The following is a 13,281-nucleotide window of genomic DNA, read 5'->3' on the forward strand; positions in this document are numbered from 1 at the left end:
CAATGACAACTCACGGGGGATGGGAAGGGGGCCACTGCTCTCTGTGTCGACATGACGATTCCCTCAGCTCTTGGTCAGGGGCAGGCTGTGACATTTGCCCCAGAGGTTTTGCCTGCTCCCCAGCAGGTAGCAGTGGGTCTTGGTGAGACCCGAGGGTGGCCTGGTTGTGCTTGCTGTCGCCCTCTCTGTCCCTGTCCAGGGTGAGTCTGCCTGTCTGTGCAGCTCGGCTGGCAGCGCTTCTTCCAGCTGTAGCTGCAGAAAGGGTAACCCAGGGCGGGGCTACCTCAGTGCCGATGGGGAGCCTGGCCCTCTGATACAGTATCTGCGGTAGGTTGCTGAGCTCTTCCTCCTGGCCTCGCTCTCCATAGCTTGTGTGTTGAACTTGTCACCCCAAGGCTGAGGTTTGTTTTGGGAGAGGAGGTAGTTTCTAGAAGCCTCTGAGCAGCTATGTAGTTTTCATCCTGCCTTATCTTGGCTCTGCAGTTTCATGATCTGCACTGAGCTTTTCTGTGGACCTCAGTTTCTCCATCCATCAAAAGGGGGAGGTCTGAAGCCTACTGAAAAGTATGCTTTCAGCGTCATTTCTGATTGATTAGGAGTGGGTGCCTGGAGGATTCTAAAATCTGTGAATGGCTGAGGACAGGGATCGATTGGTAACGCCTGCTAGGGGTCCAACAGTGGGCAGAGGAGGTGCAGTTGTATTTGTGTCATTCTGGAGCTTAGGTGTTTCCTGCTCCAGGATGCTTTGGCTTAGTTTTGTCTCTCAGTCCTTTTTGACGGTTACCTTGGAAGCCCCCAGATCCTTTGTAGATGCTCCTATACCCACCACCAAGGCCTAGACCCATAGTTGGAGTGGTCGTTGGAGGTTACTGTGTGAAGGGCCAAGGGCTTCCCTGAGGTTAGCTACAGCCTCCCATCAGGGTCCATGAGGAAATTTCTGTTGGGAGCTGTTTTTAGAGGAAATGAATTCGCGTGCTTACGAACAACCACTGCTTAAAAGGTGAAGAGATATCCTCTACCCCCAATATCTGATTGCTGTTCACACCAGATCCCGGACTATAGCACAGTGGGATGCCACCCCTCCCATGGGAGGGGAGAGGAGGGGGGATGGGGGAGGGTGCCTTGGAGCTTCAGGATGTGAGGAACAACCGAGGGGTCAGTGTGTTCTCTTTACATGGCTTCCTGGGAAGATGAAAACCTTTAATCCACTTTGTGGGTAGAATGAGAAACCGAAGCCATTGTTTTAGAATGTACCAGGCAGAAGAAGAGTTATGAAATCTTTTTTGATGCATCTACTGTTCATTTTGGTGATGCCTTGAGGGAGGGAGGAAGTGGTAGCTGGGGACCAGCGTGAAGGCAGGCTGGAAGCTTTCCATGCCGACATCTAAAAATAAAACCCACCACGACACCTCTCTCTTCACCTCCTCCTAGCATCCCCGAGTGTTTGGAGAACTTGAAATTTCAAGACGTAGAGAAAAGGCTCTTTGCAAAAATTGGAAACCAAGCCACTTGGCTTTTTTTTTTTTCAATATCAGCCGAGCCTCTGTGCACCAGACCCCAGGCTGGTGGGCCACTGGCTGCTGGAGATGGGCGTTTGCCAGTCACTGGGTGGCAGTGACTGAAGAGGGTGAGAGTAAGCATACCACCAGCCTCCACCCAGCATTTCCTGTGTCAGGTGCTCTGAAGGCCATCGTCCCATTTTGTGCAGCCACCTGGTAATGTGAGTGGTGTTTCACGTCCATTTTAGAGATTAGGAAACAGGTTCAGAATGTTGTGATTTCCTTCAGGGAACTCAGCTGCTAAGCGGTCGAGTTGGATTTAAGTTCAGTTGGTTTGTCTGTAAAGCCCATGGTTTTTCTGATAACTGGGTCTCCCCTGCATGTTAATAGATGGCTCGGTTTACTACATGCTTCCATACCTGTTATTACCTGGCCTTTGGCTACTATTTAAAAAAAGCATGCTGGGACCTAGGGTCAGGAACCAAGACTGTAAAATGATGGTAAGACCTGCAGTGTTTGTCTTGGTCACGAGAGCTGTTCTTCCAGCTATTGAATGGCAGTAGTGACACTATGGGTGCTGACATCTATTGGGCACTACTGTATACCAGGCAATGATGCCATTTAATGGAAGGAAGCATTTGTGTGTAACCTCTCCAAGGAGGGGGTGGGAGCACATTTAAGAAAGTAACTCTTGCAGATCTTCAGCCTCCTCATGTGTTAGTTCCCACAGCTGATCTGCTTGGGAAGGAGCTTGTAAACTCTCCCATCGGCCCTCCATCCATCTCTACAGAGGCAGTGCACGTAGTGGGGGTGGGAGCCAGATGGCCTGGGTTCATGTTTCTGACCGTCTGACCTCGGGCCAGTTTTCTAACCCCCAGGTGCCTCAGGCTCCCTGTCTGTAAAATGGGGATAATAGTGGTGCCTGTCCCCTGGGATTGTTGTGAGGACAAATTGCATTAATTTGGGTAAAGCAGTTGGCACCGTGCCTGGCATACTGGAAGCTGGTTGTCTACGGGAGAAGCACACACTCTCATTACCCACAGGCAGATCTGAACGTGATGTGTGACCCCGGGGCATACATCCTTCTTGGGCACCATGTGACTGGTTGTTAGGATCCTGGGCAGGTGAGGTAGTTCCAGTTCTTTGCTTGCAACAGAATTGAAAGAGGGTCTGATTGAGTTGTCTGATGATAGAACATTAAAAATGAGTTTTGATAATAAATTACTGTAATTCTTGCCATATAATTCTAAAGGAATTCAGAGAATTTGCTATGGTAAATCTCTTTCCTTTCCATTTTAAAATTTTATTTGAATAGGTGGTTTCAGCACTATAAAAGTTGAAAAGTGGAGATAGAATTGATAATAAACACTGCTTTATTCTAGCAATCGGTAATAGTCATCTCTGGATATGTGAAATAATTTTTTAAAAATTACCATTCATCTCTTCTGAGATGTATTTCTAATAAGGTTTAATTTTTATGATTATTACTTATACAAATTTATAATATATTTCTGTAATAATAATTCAATCCAGAAGAAAACTTTTGACACTCAGAGCTTTATGGTCACATGAAATTAAAAAATTAAGACATTTATACTCTTTTTTTTTTTTGGCCTCATACTACGATAGACTAATCAATGAAAGGCCTTCAAACATGAAATACACTGATAGTGGAAACATCTCTGAGGGGTGTGGATTGGAAATTGGAGTTTGAGGAGGCAGAAGGAGCCTTGCTATCTTTCCACGTGTTTAAGAAGCGCCCGATTCTGTAATTTTAAGATGGATGATGGTGGATCTCAAATCGCTATGGTATTTAGATTCCACTATATCCATTTAAAAGAGAAACAGTAACAGTTTTATTCTGAAATGTTAATATTTACACTATGTTGGAAATTACATCCTCTACAAGTATTTAAACTTATGATGAGAAATTTTAGATGTCAGCTTGAAAACGTGCAAATTGATATATAGGTTTAAACATTTGTTTTGGGAGGTTTGGTTTGAAGGCCACTGCTTTAGAGCGTTACCCCGTTTGCTTTCCAGAACCAGGCTCTGAGGCAGACACCGCCTTGGAGCGGGGGGGACAGCAGGCCGGCTCTCAGGCCATCAGAGGCCCCGCTGAGACTGGGCCACTTGGCCTCTGGGGCCTGTGTGTCTGAGACTCAGAAAGGCTTTGGCGGTGGGCTCGTCTGCGGGCCAGCTGACCTCTCCTAACGTGGGTCTGTTGGGCCAAGTGATGCTTGATAATAATAAACACCTGCCGTTACCTGCTCAGGTAGCATGAGAAGCTCCAGGTAAGCCCGAGTCCAGCAGGGCTGGGAGGAATGGAAGTCCTGCTCTGTGATCAGCGTTGGGGCTCAACTAGAGCACAGGGGGAGAGTGGGACAAGATGCCCTCCACCCCTGTGTCCTCAGGGGCTACCTGTCATGACAGTGACTGTCGCAGGTACCTGTTTGCCTCAGTTGTCTCTTCTGTACTGTTGTGATGAGGGTGCTGGACGCACAGGGCCCCTTGACTCCTCCATTTCAGGCATTAACAATTGGCCTTGCTGAGCCAATGAGGTGAGGGCCCCTCATCACTGGCAGGTACCGATTGGGAAGACTGGGCGCCCCCCCCGCTTGCAGCAGGATTCAGCAAACCTTTACTGGGTGCCTGCTGTGTACCAGGCTGCAGGTGCTGGGGACTCACATGGGCCCAGGCCACATCCCTGCAGCTCTCTGAAGTCTGCAGTTGGCAGCCAGGAGCCAAAGTGGTGGGGATCATGGGCACAGGCACGGAGGAGGGTCCTTACCCCGCCTGGTAAGTCAGGAAGGCTTCCTTCCTGGAGGAGGGAAGGGTGAGCCTGGCTAGTGGCGATGAGCCTTTGGCCACCTGACAGAGCCCGTCTGAGAGGTAGGTTCAAGCCCACAGCCCCGGTCAGGGCTGGACCTGCCCCCGAGGCCCTGCTGCTCCCGAAACAACTAGACGCTAAAGTGACCAAGTGTTGAGCACGGCACAGCCATCACGGCCCTTCCACCCAGTGAACCTTTGTTGGGAGAAAACATTCCTTGGTCACTTGGGTCATCTGTGGCCTGGGGCTCTGCTGAGGGCTGGGCAGGAGGCTTGCATCAGCCTTGCAGGGCGCCTTCCCCTGGGAGCATTTTCCACTCTGACTGATCTGTGGGGAAGGCTTGGGACGGAAGCCTGTGGGTTCTCCATCCCTGGACCCCATCGCCCCTTTCTAGGACAACGCTGAATTCAGTGGAAGAAGATCTGGAGAGAACAGCGTGCCTGCTGCCCTGCCCACCTCCAGCCTTGGCATCCTCAGGAACGCGTACATCGCATCCCACCCCCTGCCCGCCAGGTTCCCAGGGCTGTCTTTCACCAGTTCTCCTCAAAGCGCCAGGGGAGAGGGAGATGACTGTTAGCCCGAGAGGGGTTGGAGTCTTAGTTTAAAATGCAAATAAGCAAGCTGTAAGTGTGAGAGGTACAGCTGCTGGTTCGAGATTCATTGTCCTCCTTACAAATTCCTTGAGAATTCAGACATTACGAAACCCCAGTCTCTGGAGCAGCCACTGTTTCTCAAGCTGGTGAGGAAGTAAATACATTTCCCCAGTTTGCAAAAGAGTGAAGGGTGGGCCGCAGGCTTTTCCTGGGGGTTACTGCAGAGCTGTCGCCTGCTTGAGATGTTGGAGTTCCTTGTGTGTTCGTCTCCCCCTTTCTGCACAAAGCATTCAGGGCAGGAGGTTGGGTGGCAGAGGATAAAGCAGAAGAGGAAAGACTAAGAAAGAGAGACAGACAGAAAGACGCCGAGAGCAGGCCACGTGCCCAGGGCTGATAGAGGACTGGGTGCTGGGCATCTGGAGTTGGAGGGGTGCAGTGACAGGGGCCCCGAGCACGCGGGCAAGCCTGGAGGGTGGGGGGGCTTGTCTGTGCCTTTGTGGGCCCTGCGAGGACACAGGGGCAGCAGGCATGAAAGTGGGGAGTGGGCAGGCGGAGGGGAAGGCCTTACGGGGACGTTGATGCCTCTTGATACGGGATAAACGGGGCGTACGTGTGGGTGGGGAGGTGAGGTATTTGAATGTCATTTTGGGCAGGGAGCACAGCCTGTACGAGGACCCAGGGGCTGGGAAAGGGGGTCTTTTGACTGCCAGTGGAATGGTTTGGAAGTGCCGAGGCCTCGGCCGTGAGGGAGTCGGGAAGCAGCCAGGTCAAGAGGGAGGTGGGGCCAGCCCACAGGAGGGCCAGGTGAGCTGACCGTGGGATGCTGGGGTCATCAAAGGGCTTCTCGGTGGGAGAGGTGTGCGCGCCAGTTAGAGGTGATGGGGGAGGGTCCCACGGGGAGGGCACACGGCGGGGGATTAGACAAGCCCGACTGGAGGGTGAAGAGCTGGGTCTTCTGGTTGGAGGCTGGGGCTGGAGCCTAGCGGGGACCCTGGGTCTGGCTGGAATGGATGCAGTAGTGGATGGCAGGGGACACAGAGGGCGGGGTGTGGTGCCTGGGTTGGGGGTGGCGACAGAGAGTGCGGAGTCAGTCCTCAGACTGGGGGGCTTAGGAGCAGCAGCGGGGGGCGAACGCTGGGTCAGACAGGTGTGCTGAAGGCGGGCAGCCAAGTTCAGTAGCGGCTTCCTTACTGAGAGCCGGAAGGAGAGTCACATGGCTGAGTGAGTGGTACGCCTTCCTCCAAGGATTATAGGTGCTGGATTCTCCATTCACCTTTAAAAAATGTATGTTATTTAGTTAATATTTTCACGATTCAAAATTGTTTTAATAAGTACGTTGTTCAAGGTGTCAAATGATTAATCCCCAGCTGGGTTCCCTCTGCCACCCAGTCTGTCTCCAGGGTGGCCCAGCTGGCTGACCTTGGTGCCCCCTGGATTTTATTTCCAGGTAGTTGGGGCCCAGGTAGGGCTGGACACCTCTGAACATTCTTCCTTCCATCTGCTCCCTCTGCTGGGTGCTCTGGAGCCCAGTGTAAGGGGCTTGGGGGATATCGGTTGCCTTGGTGTTTCTTGGGCCCCTGACATCCTTGCAGCTGGAACAGCCCAGGGCAGCCGCCACTTCCTTATGGGCAGGGGCTTTCTGAAGGCCACCTGAGTATGACCCTGATGCTGACCTCTGGCAGCAGACCCCAGCACCTCCAGGGAGGGTGGCCACGGGACTGGGAAGTTGGCTCCGCACAGAATGTTTCCATGTGGCCGTTTGGAACCATAATTGGGATATAGATTGTTCTTGGCTGAGTTCAGCCTCCACGTGGATTCCGGAGGTCTGGGTTTGAGTTTCCGTTAGTCTGTTTTCTGTCTTTGTGTGATCTCACTTTCCTCATCATTAAATTGGGATGACACTTTAGCATGCAGGACCTAAGACGCCTAATAGAAGCGCAAGGATTGTGGGCTTATTTTCCCTGATCCTTGGCTATGAACGGTGTGGCTTATATGTGTGTAGGGCGGGGGATACAGCTGCAGGTGAAACTGTGCTGCTTAGAAAAATCTGTTGCGCGAAGAATGTGATCTTTCTGTCCCCCCTGCCCAAGTGACACTTTTCGGTTTCTAACTGTTGTGGATTTTAACTTCATTCCTTTTTAAAAGATAGATTTCATTTTTTAAAAATTGAAACACAGATATTTGTATCATTTTCAAAACTTTGAAAGTTGTTTTTATTCTGATTTACTTAACGTATATTTAATGGAGTTAGTCACATTTATCTGTAAGCATGATCATCAAAGTATTTTTATAATAATGATACATGGGGCCGGGGAAGTGTTATATGTTGGGGAGCGTACCAGCTGTTCATAGTAGCTGTTCATAAGGGATCATGTTTTGGAGGGCAGCGTGGGAAAATGACGATGTAAGTGCTGTCGACGTCGACTGAATGGTTTCAGTTCTGCCAGTTTTATTTTTATTCTGGAGCTTTTTAGACTTGCTGTTACAAATAGCAACCATCTCCGGCGTCAGTGCAGTCCTGCGTGGCTTCAGAGGGCTGTGAACCTCAGTTCTGGTTCACAGAACCAGTTCTGAGGTGTTCCTTCCTGGCCTTTGACTCGCTGAGTCAACTTGAGTAAGTCCTTAAACAGAAAGCACTCCGGCCAGGGAAGCTGGAATCCGGGTGCCCGGGTGGGCTCTGCGGGAGCCAGGCACCCACTCCCAGCCCACCGCCACCCCAGCTGCAACACTGGTCCACACCGAGTCAGGGTTCCATCTCCTTGTCCCTCTGCCGTTGGTGGGCCTTCCGATTTCACCGGCCACCTCGGGGGACACAACAAGTAAGCACGTCAAAGCAAAAGGAAGAAGGAGCGTGGCGAAATAAGAAGGGCTTAAAAGGGACAGGAAGAGCCAGCAGCAGAGGTTCTGCTTTGAAAGTAGTCACCTGTTTTGAGGTCGTTGTGGGGTGAAGTTGTCTAGAGTGTTAACTCAAAGTGTGGTGCGCCAGCCATTGCCTGGGAGCGGGTTAGAGGGCCAGCCCAGAGCTGCCGAATCCACGTCCCCAGGTGAGCCGGCAGCACGTTTCCAGCTGCAGAAGCTCCATTGCAAATAGTTGGTGCCCATTTGAGTTGGGGAGGGTGCACCTCCTGGGGCTGAGACTCTGTGTGAAATGGTGAATTGACTTGAGGACCCCGGGTGCACAGCTGGCACTGGGAAAGCAGGAGTGGAGACGGGCGTTGCCATCTGCTGTTTCGCGGATCACGAAACGTCCTTAAATCTTTCGGTGGCTAAGAAGCTGGCATCTCCCTCTCCAGCCCCCTCCCCACTCTCATGTTTCTATTTGTGCTGTTAGACCTGTTCAGATGTCACCTTGCCAGTGACAGCTTCCCTGCTCCCCCAGCAGACCCCCTCCCCCCAAACTGGAGCTGCCTGTGGACTCGTGCTCCTGGGCCAGAACCCTCTTCTGTCTTTTTTTTTTCATGGTATATCTCGTTGTATTTATTTGGGTATAGTTTCTTTACAATGTTGTGTTAGTTTCTGCTGTACAATGAAGTGAATCGGCTGTATGTATGTATATATCCCCTCCCTCTTGAACCTAGCCCCGCCTCCAGCCCATCCCACTCATCTAGGTCATCACAGAGGACCGAGCTGAGCTCCCTGTGCTATATAGCAGGTTCCCACTAGCTACCTATTTCACACATGGTAGTATATATACGTCAATCCCAATCTCCCAATTCATCCCATCCCCCTTCCCCCCACCGTGTCCACACGTCCGTTCTCTATGTCTGTGTCTCTATTCCTGCCCTACAAATAGGTACATCTGTACCATTTTTCTAGATTCCACATATATGCATTAATATATGATATTTGTTTTTCTTTTTCTGACTTACTTCACTCTGTATGACAGACTCTAGGTCCATCCACCTCACTACAAATAACTCAATTCCGTTTCTTTTTACGGCTGAGTAATATTCCGTTGTATATATGTGCCACATCTTCTTTATCCATTCATCTGCCGATGGACATTTAGGTTGCTGTCATGTCCTGGCTATTGAAAATAATGCTGCGGTGAACCCTCCTGTCTCTGAGGAGGGCAGCACCTGGCCCTGTGTGTGCTCTGTGTTTGCTGGGTGAGTGAATGAAGGACTGAGCCGAGAGCTTTCTATTATGGAAGACTCACATGACATAGCAGATTAGGGAGGGCGGTGTAGGGCACCCTGTGTGCCCATCGCTCAGCTTGCTGTCCGTGACCACCTGGCCAGTATCACTTCCTGGAGACCTCGTTCCCCACTGGACAGTTTGAGGCCAGTCTCACCATTCTGTCAGTTCATCCATGAATGTGTCACTACATGTCTCTGTAAGGTAAGGACTAGCCCTTGTTCTTAACCTCTCAGTGGGCCATTCAGAGGTGGGTTGGGGTGCTGCCGGGTGATGGGCCCAGCTTCTGGGTCTGGCCCCTGTGCTGTAGCAGTTCCCGGCCCCTGGGAGGCGAATGAGAGGCGGCGCTGGGGCAGGTCCTTGGGGCCCTGCTGTCTTCCTGCTGACGTCAGGGACGCCGGTGGCTGTTAGAAACCCGGGATGTGCGTGAATTGCTCGGGTTCATGTCGGTGCCCCCCTAGGAGTGGTCGTTATAACGGTGTTGGGGAGATGATCAAAGCAATGTGGACACAGACTTACTGTGTTCTGGGATCTTCTCTAAGCGCTTATGTACATTAACTAATTTAATCCCCGCAACAATCCAGAGAAGGACTATTATTTAGTGCAATTATTAGCTCTATTTGATGGATAAACTTTTTGTTTGTTTGGTTTTTGTTTTTGGCTGTGCCGCGTGGCTTGCGGGATCTTAGTTCCCTGACCGGGGGTTGAACCTGGGCCCTCGGCAGTGAGAGCGCTGAGTCCTAACCACTGGACCGCCAGGGAGGTCCCAGTGGATAAACTTTTATTATCCCTGCTTTACGGATGAGGAAACTGAGTCAGAGAGAGCTTGCCCCGGCCTCTGAGCTGGCGTGAGGCAGAGCCGAGCCCAGCGTGCAGGCTCTGGTCCATCTCATAACCTCTGCACCCCACCACTGCTTGTGCATCATCTCTGAAACCAGAGCTTCCTTGCAGTTCCTTTGCCCGGGTGTCTTGACCTCTCTCCTGGACTGGCCCATCTGCTGCCCAAGTGCTCTTTCCCAGACAAGCTCCATCTTGTCACAGTGTGGCTGCAGGGCCCAGCCTACAGGGTGAAGAGCCTTCCTTGGAGGGATCCACAAAGCCTTTAGCTGTTGGTTCTCACTCTGGGGAGCCCAGCCCGGGCCACGCCCTCACATGCACCCCAGAGCACCCTCTGCAGAGCCTCAGCCTGCTCCTCCGTGTATCCTGTCCCGGCAGCCCGCCGCGGCCTTCCTCCCGTTCCATCTGGTGGACACTCATTCATCTGTGTGGCCAAGCTCACTGCCACTAGCTCCTCAAAGCCTTCCTGGGTCCCCCAGGCCCAGAGAGCCTCTCCCTCATCTGGGCCCCTCCCCCCTGTGCCCCCAACCTCCTAGGCACAGAAGCTCCCATTCCATGGCATAATCACGTATTCTGGCAGCTTCTCCTCTTCTCTGGAAGCTCCTTAAGGCTGTGGACCATGTCTTCTTCTGGGGGCTGTGCCAGCCGGGCGTGCCTTCTGGCCTACAGGCGCATCTTACCGCTGAATCTTTGGAGATCAGTGGAAAGTAATTAAATATTGTAGAAATATATGCATTAGAAAAGTTCCCTATCATTTTATTCTCCAGAAATAACCACTGCTAAGTTTTCCTTTTTTTTTTTGCGGTTCGCAGGCCTCTCACTGCTGTGGCCTCTCCCGTTGCGGAGCACAGGCTCCGGTCGCGCAGGCTCAGCGGCCATGGCTCACGGGCCCAGCCGCTCCGCGGCCTGTGGGATCTTCCCGGACCGGGGCACGAACCCACGTCCCCTGCATCGGCAGGCGGACTCTCAACCACTGCGCCACCAGGGAAGCCCATCTCTTTTGGTTTTCTAGCACCTATTTAAAAATCTTTTAATACTTTCAAAACTGGTATGTGAAGATCTAATGAGCCTTTGAGTGGAGGAAGTAGAGGAATAACATATTTGTATATTGTGGAGGGTTCTTAACCTGTGCTTGATGGTGTGTGAAGGCTGAGGCCGGGTGAGGGGTCTTGGAATTTCTTTTTTTTTTTTTTCCCCAGCACTAGGGTGATACGTCACGTAGCACCACTTTGAAAGGTCAGAAAGTATACGTAAACCGGAGAATTTCCCTTGTACTTAGGAAGTGCTAACTTGTTAGTTTGTCATTTTAGCTATTTCCAGAAAGAGAAAACTGTGTTACTCTCATAGTCTGGGGATATTCCTGCCTTTTAGTGTTCTGCTCTAAACTCTACTGTTTACACTCATCTCTTTCCCTGAAGGCAAGGTTAGTAAGATAGGATTAAGTCGAGGCTGAGGGACAGAGGAGGATTAATATTACCTGTCAGGCCCGCTGCTGTGAGGGTGTACAGCAGGGTAGTTCTGAGCTTCTTGGTAGCCAAAGCGTGCAGGGAAATGAGATTAGCTGCCATGGAGGAGAAGAAGTCTAAGTTCCCAGGAGGGGGAGTAAAAACCACGGAGAAGATTGAACCTTCCTTCCTCAAATGTTGAAGAACCTCGTCAGTGTCACAAATAGGAAATTATTCTCTTGACCTGGACAAAAAGGGAGAATTCCAAGAGAAGCAGAAGTATGGTGGCCTGAGTACATCCTCCATGAGTCTGTGGTGCAGGGACATTGTCCTTCTGGCGGGGGGAGGGGGAGCTCTCCTGGACCACCCCCACCCCCAGCCCCTCTGCCTGGCCAGCTCTCGTCCGCCTGCAGCCTCACTCTGGAGCCATTGGGATTGGAAATAATGGTGGCTTAAAAGAAATACCATGTTTATTTCTCTCCGTGTGAAAGAAGCTGGACGCAGGAACTTAGAGCTGGTGTGTGTGCTCCGTAAAGTTGCACAGAACCCTTTTCTCTCTATGCCACGCCACCCTCCGCTCTGGCTTCTAGGCTCCAGATCACCTCCTTGCCGAAGACGGCTGCTGGGGCTTCAGCCATCGTGTTGACATTCCAGGCCGTAGGAAAGTGGTCAGGGAGCAGGGCACCCTGCCTCGCACCTGAGTCTGTTCTCCCTAGGTGGCCTCCCCAGAAGTCCCACGTTACACTGCTGCCTATCTTGCCTTGGTCACGAGTGTTCTAATAGGTACTCGATCCTGGCGGCCAGCAGGCTAGAAGTGCGGTCTTTCTGCTGGGCATGCTGTCACCTCACATGAACTTGGAGAAGAGAGTGGGCATGGGTGTTGGGCTGCAGCTAACTCTGCCAGCACACTCGGGCTCTGGACTTAGAACTGGACAAGTTACCCCCAAAGAGCCGTTGACAAAAAGGCAATAATACTGGAACCGGCCTTGCAGAGTTGTCATGAGACTGAGCCAGTGCAGGGAAGGAACAGCGCGGAGCCTGGTACGTAGCCGTCCTCAGAAGCAGCTGTTATTATTTACTGGAGCCATTATCCTCGTCGTCCTTGCGGCGCGTGGAAATTCATGTGAATCTAAAGTGTTGTGCCGGTGAACGACTGGGTTGGTAGCTGAGCCAAAGTGAAAGGATCTCTCTTGTTTCATTTATTATCACAAGTAAAGAAAAAGAAAAGAAGCCAGAAATGTCTACAGTGTCAGTTACACCTGTCTGGTTTGCTAAGAGCAGGGCTGACAGGGATGATGTTCCTGCTGTGGTCCCATGGGGTCCCCACTTGGGGGTGCCCTCCTGGACGTGGCAGCCCGAGGCCTCTCCTAGACTGGGACGTGGGCAGCCTGGTTTGTGGTGCCCTCTGGGATTGGAGCCGAGTTTGCCCTGGCTGGGGGCAGGCTGATTTACCTCCTGTTTCGAGATCTCCCTGCGCCCAGCCAAGGCATCACCTCTGAGGGGTGCTGACCCCTGACCCTGGCCACATAAGCCCTCCTCCCCAACCCGGCATCCTAGCTTCCCCTTGGCTGGGGGAAGCCCCAGGAGGCATGTGCACAGCTGCGATTTCATGGCTTTTCCAAAAGTTTGTGAACCCAGAGCTGCAGCTTGGCTCCCCTTCAGCCATCCCTACCTTGAGAACCCCCCGGGAACCCTGTAGTCTCCCCCCCACCCCCCGCCCCGCCTTTCTCCCAGGTCCTCTGATGTCCTGTATGAGTGACAGGCAGGGGCAGACCTTTCAGGGACCCAGTCGGCCTGGCTGCCTTGTCCCCCTTCCCTGCAGGCCGGTTTTCCAGACGGACCAGCAGTCTGAGTCTTTCTCTTTTTGAACATCCTGCAGTGCCCTCAGAGCATACCCTATAAGGAGATCCCGGCTCACGCTGTGTCCCAAGAACTTGGCG

At 52.0% G+C, this 13,281-nt stretch overlaps 1 protein-coding gene across 1 annotated transcript in view; it reads left to right on the forward strand.

The window, feature by feature from the left end:
• Positions 1 to 13,281, forward strand: part of ITPK1 (inositol-tetrakisphosphate 1-kinase) — a 122,334-nt gene that overhangs the window by 663 nt on the left and 108,390 nt on the right. The gene's annotated exons all lie outside the window — the stretch shown is intronic.

The sequence above is a fragment of the Neophocaena asiaeorientalis genome, unplaced genomic scaffold (assembly GCF_003031525.2).
Source record: "Neophocaena asiaeorientalis asiaeorientalis breed wild unplaced genomic scaffold, Neophocaena_asiaeorientalis_V1.1 scaffold152, whole genome shotgun sequence".
Classification (NCBI taxonomy): Eukaryota; Metazoa; Chordata; class Mammalia; order Artiodactyla; family Phocoenidae; genus Neophocaena; species Neophocaena asiaeorientalis.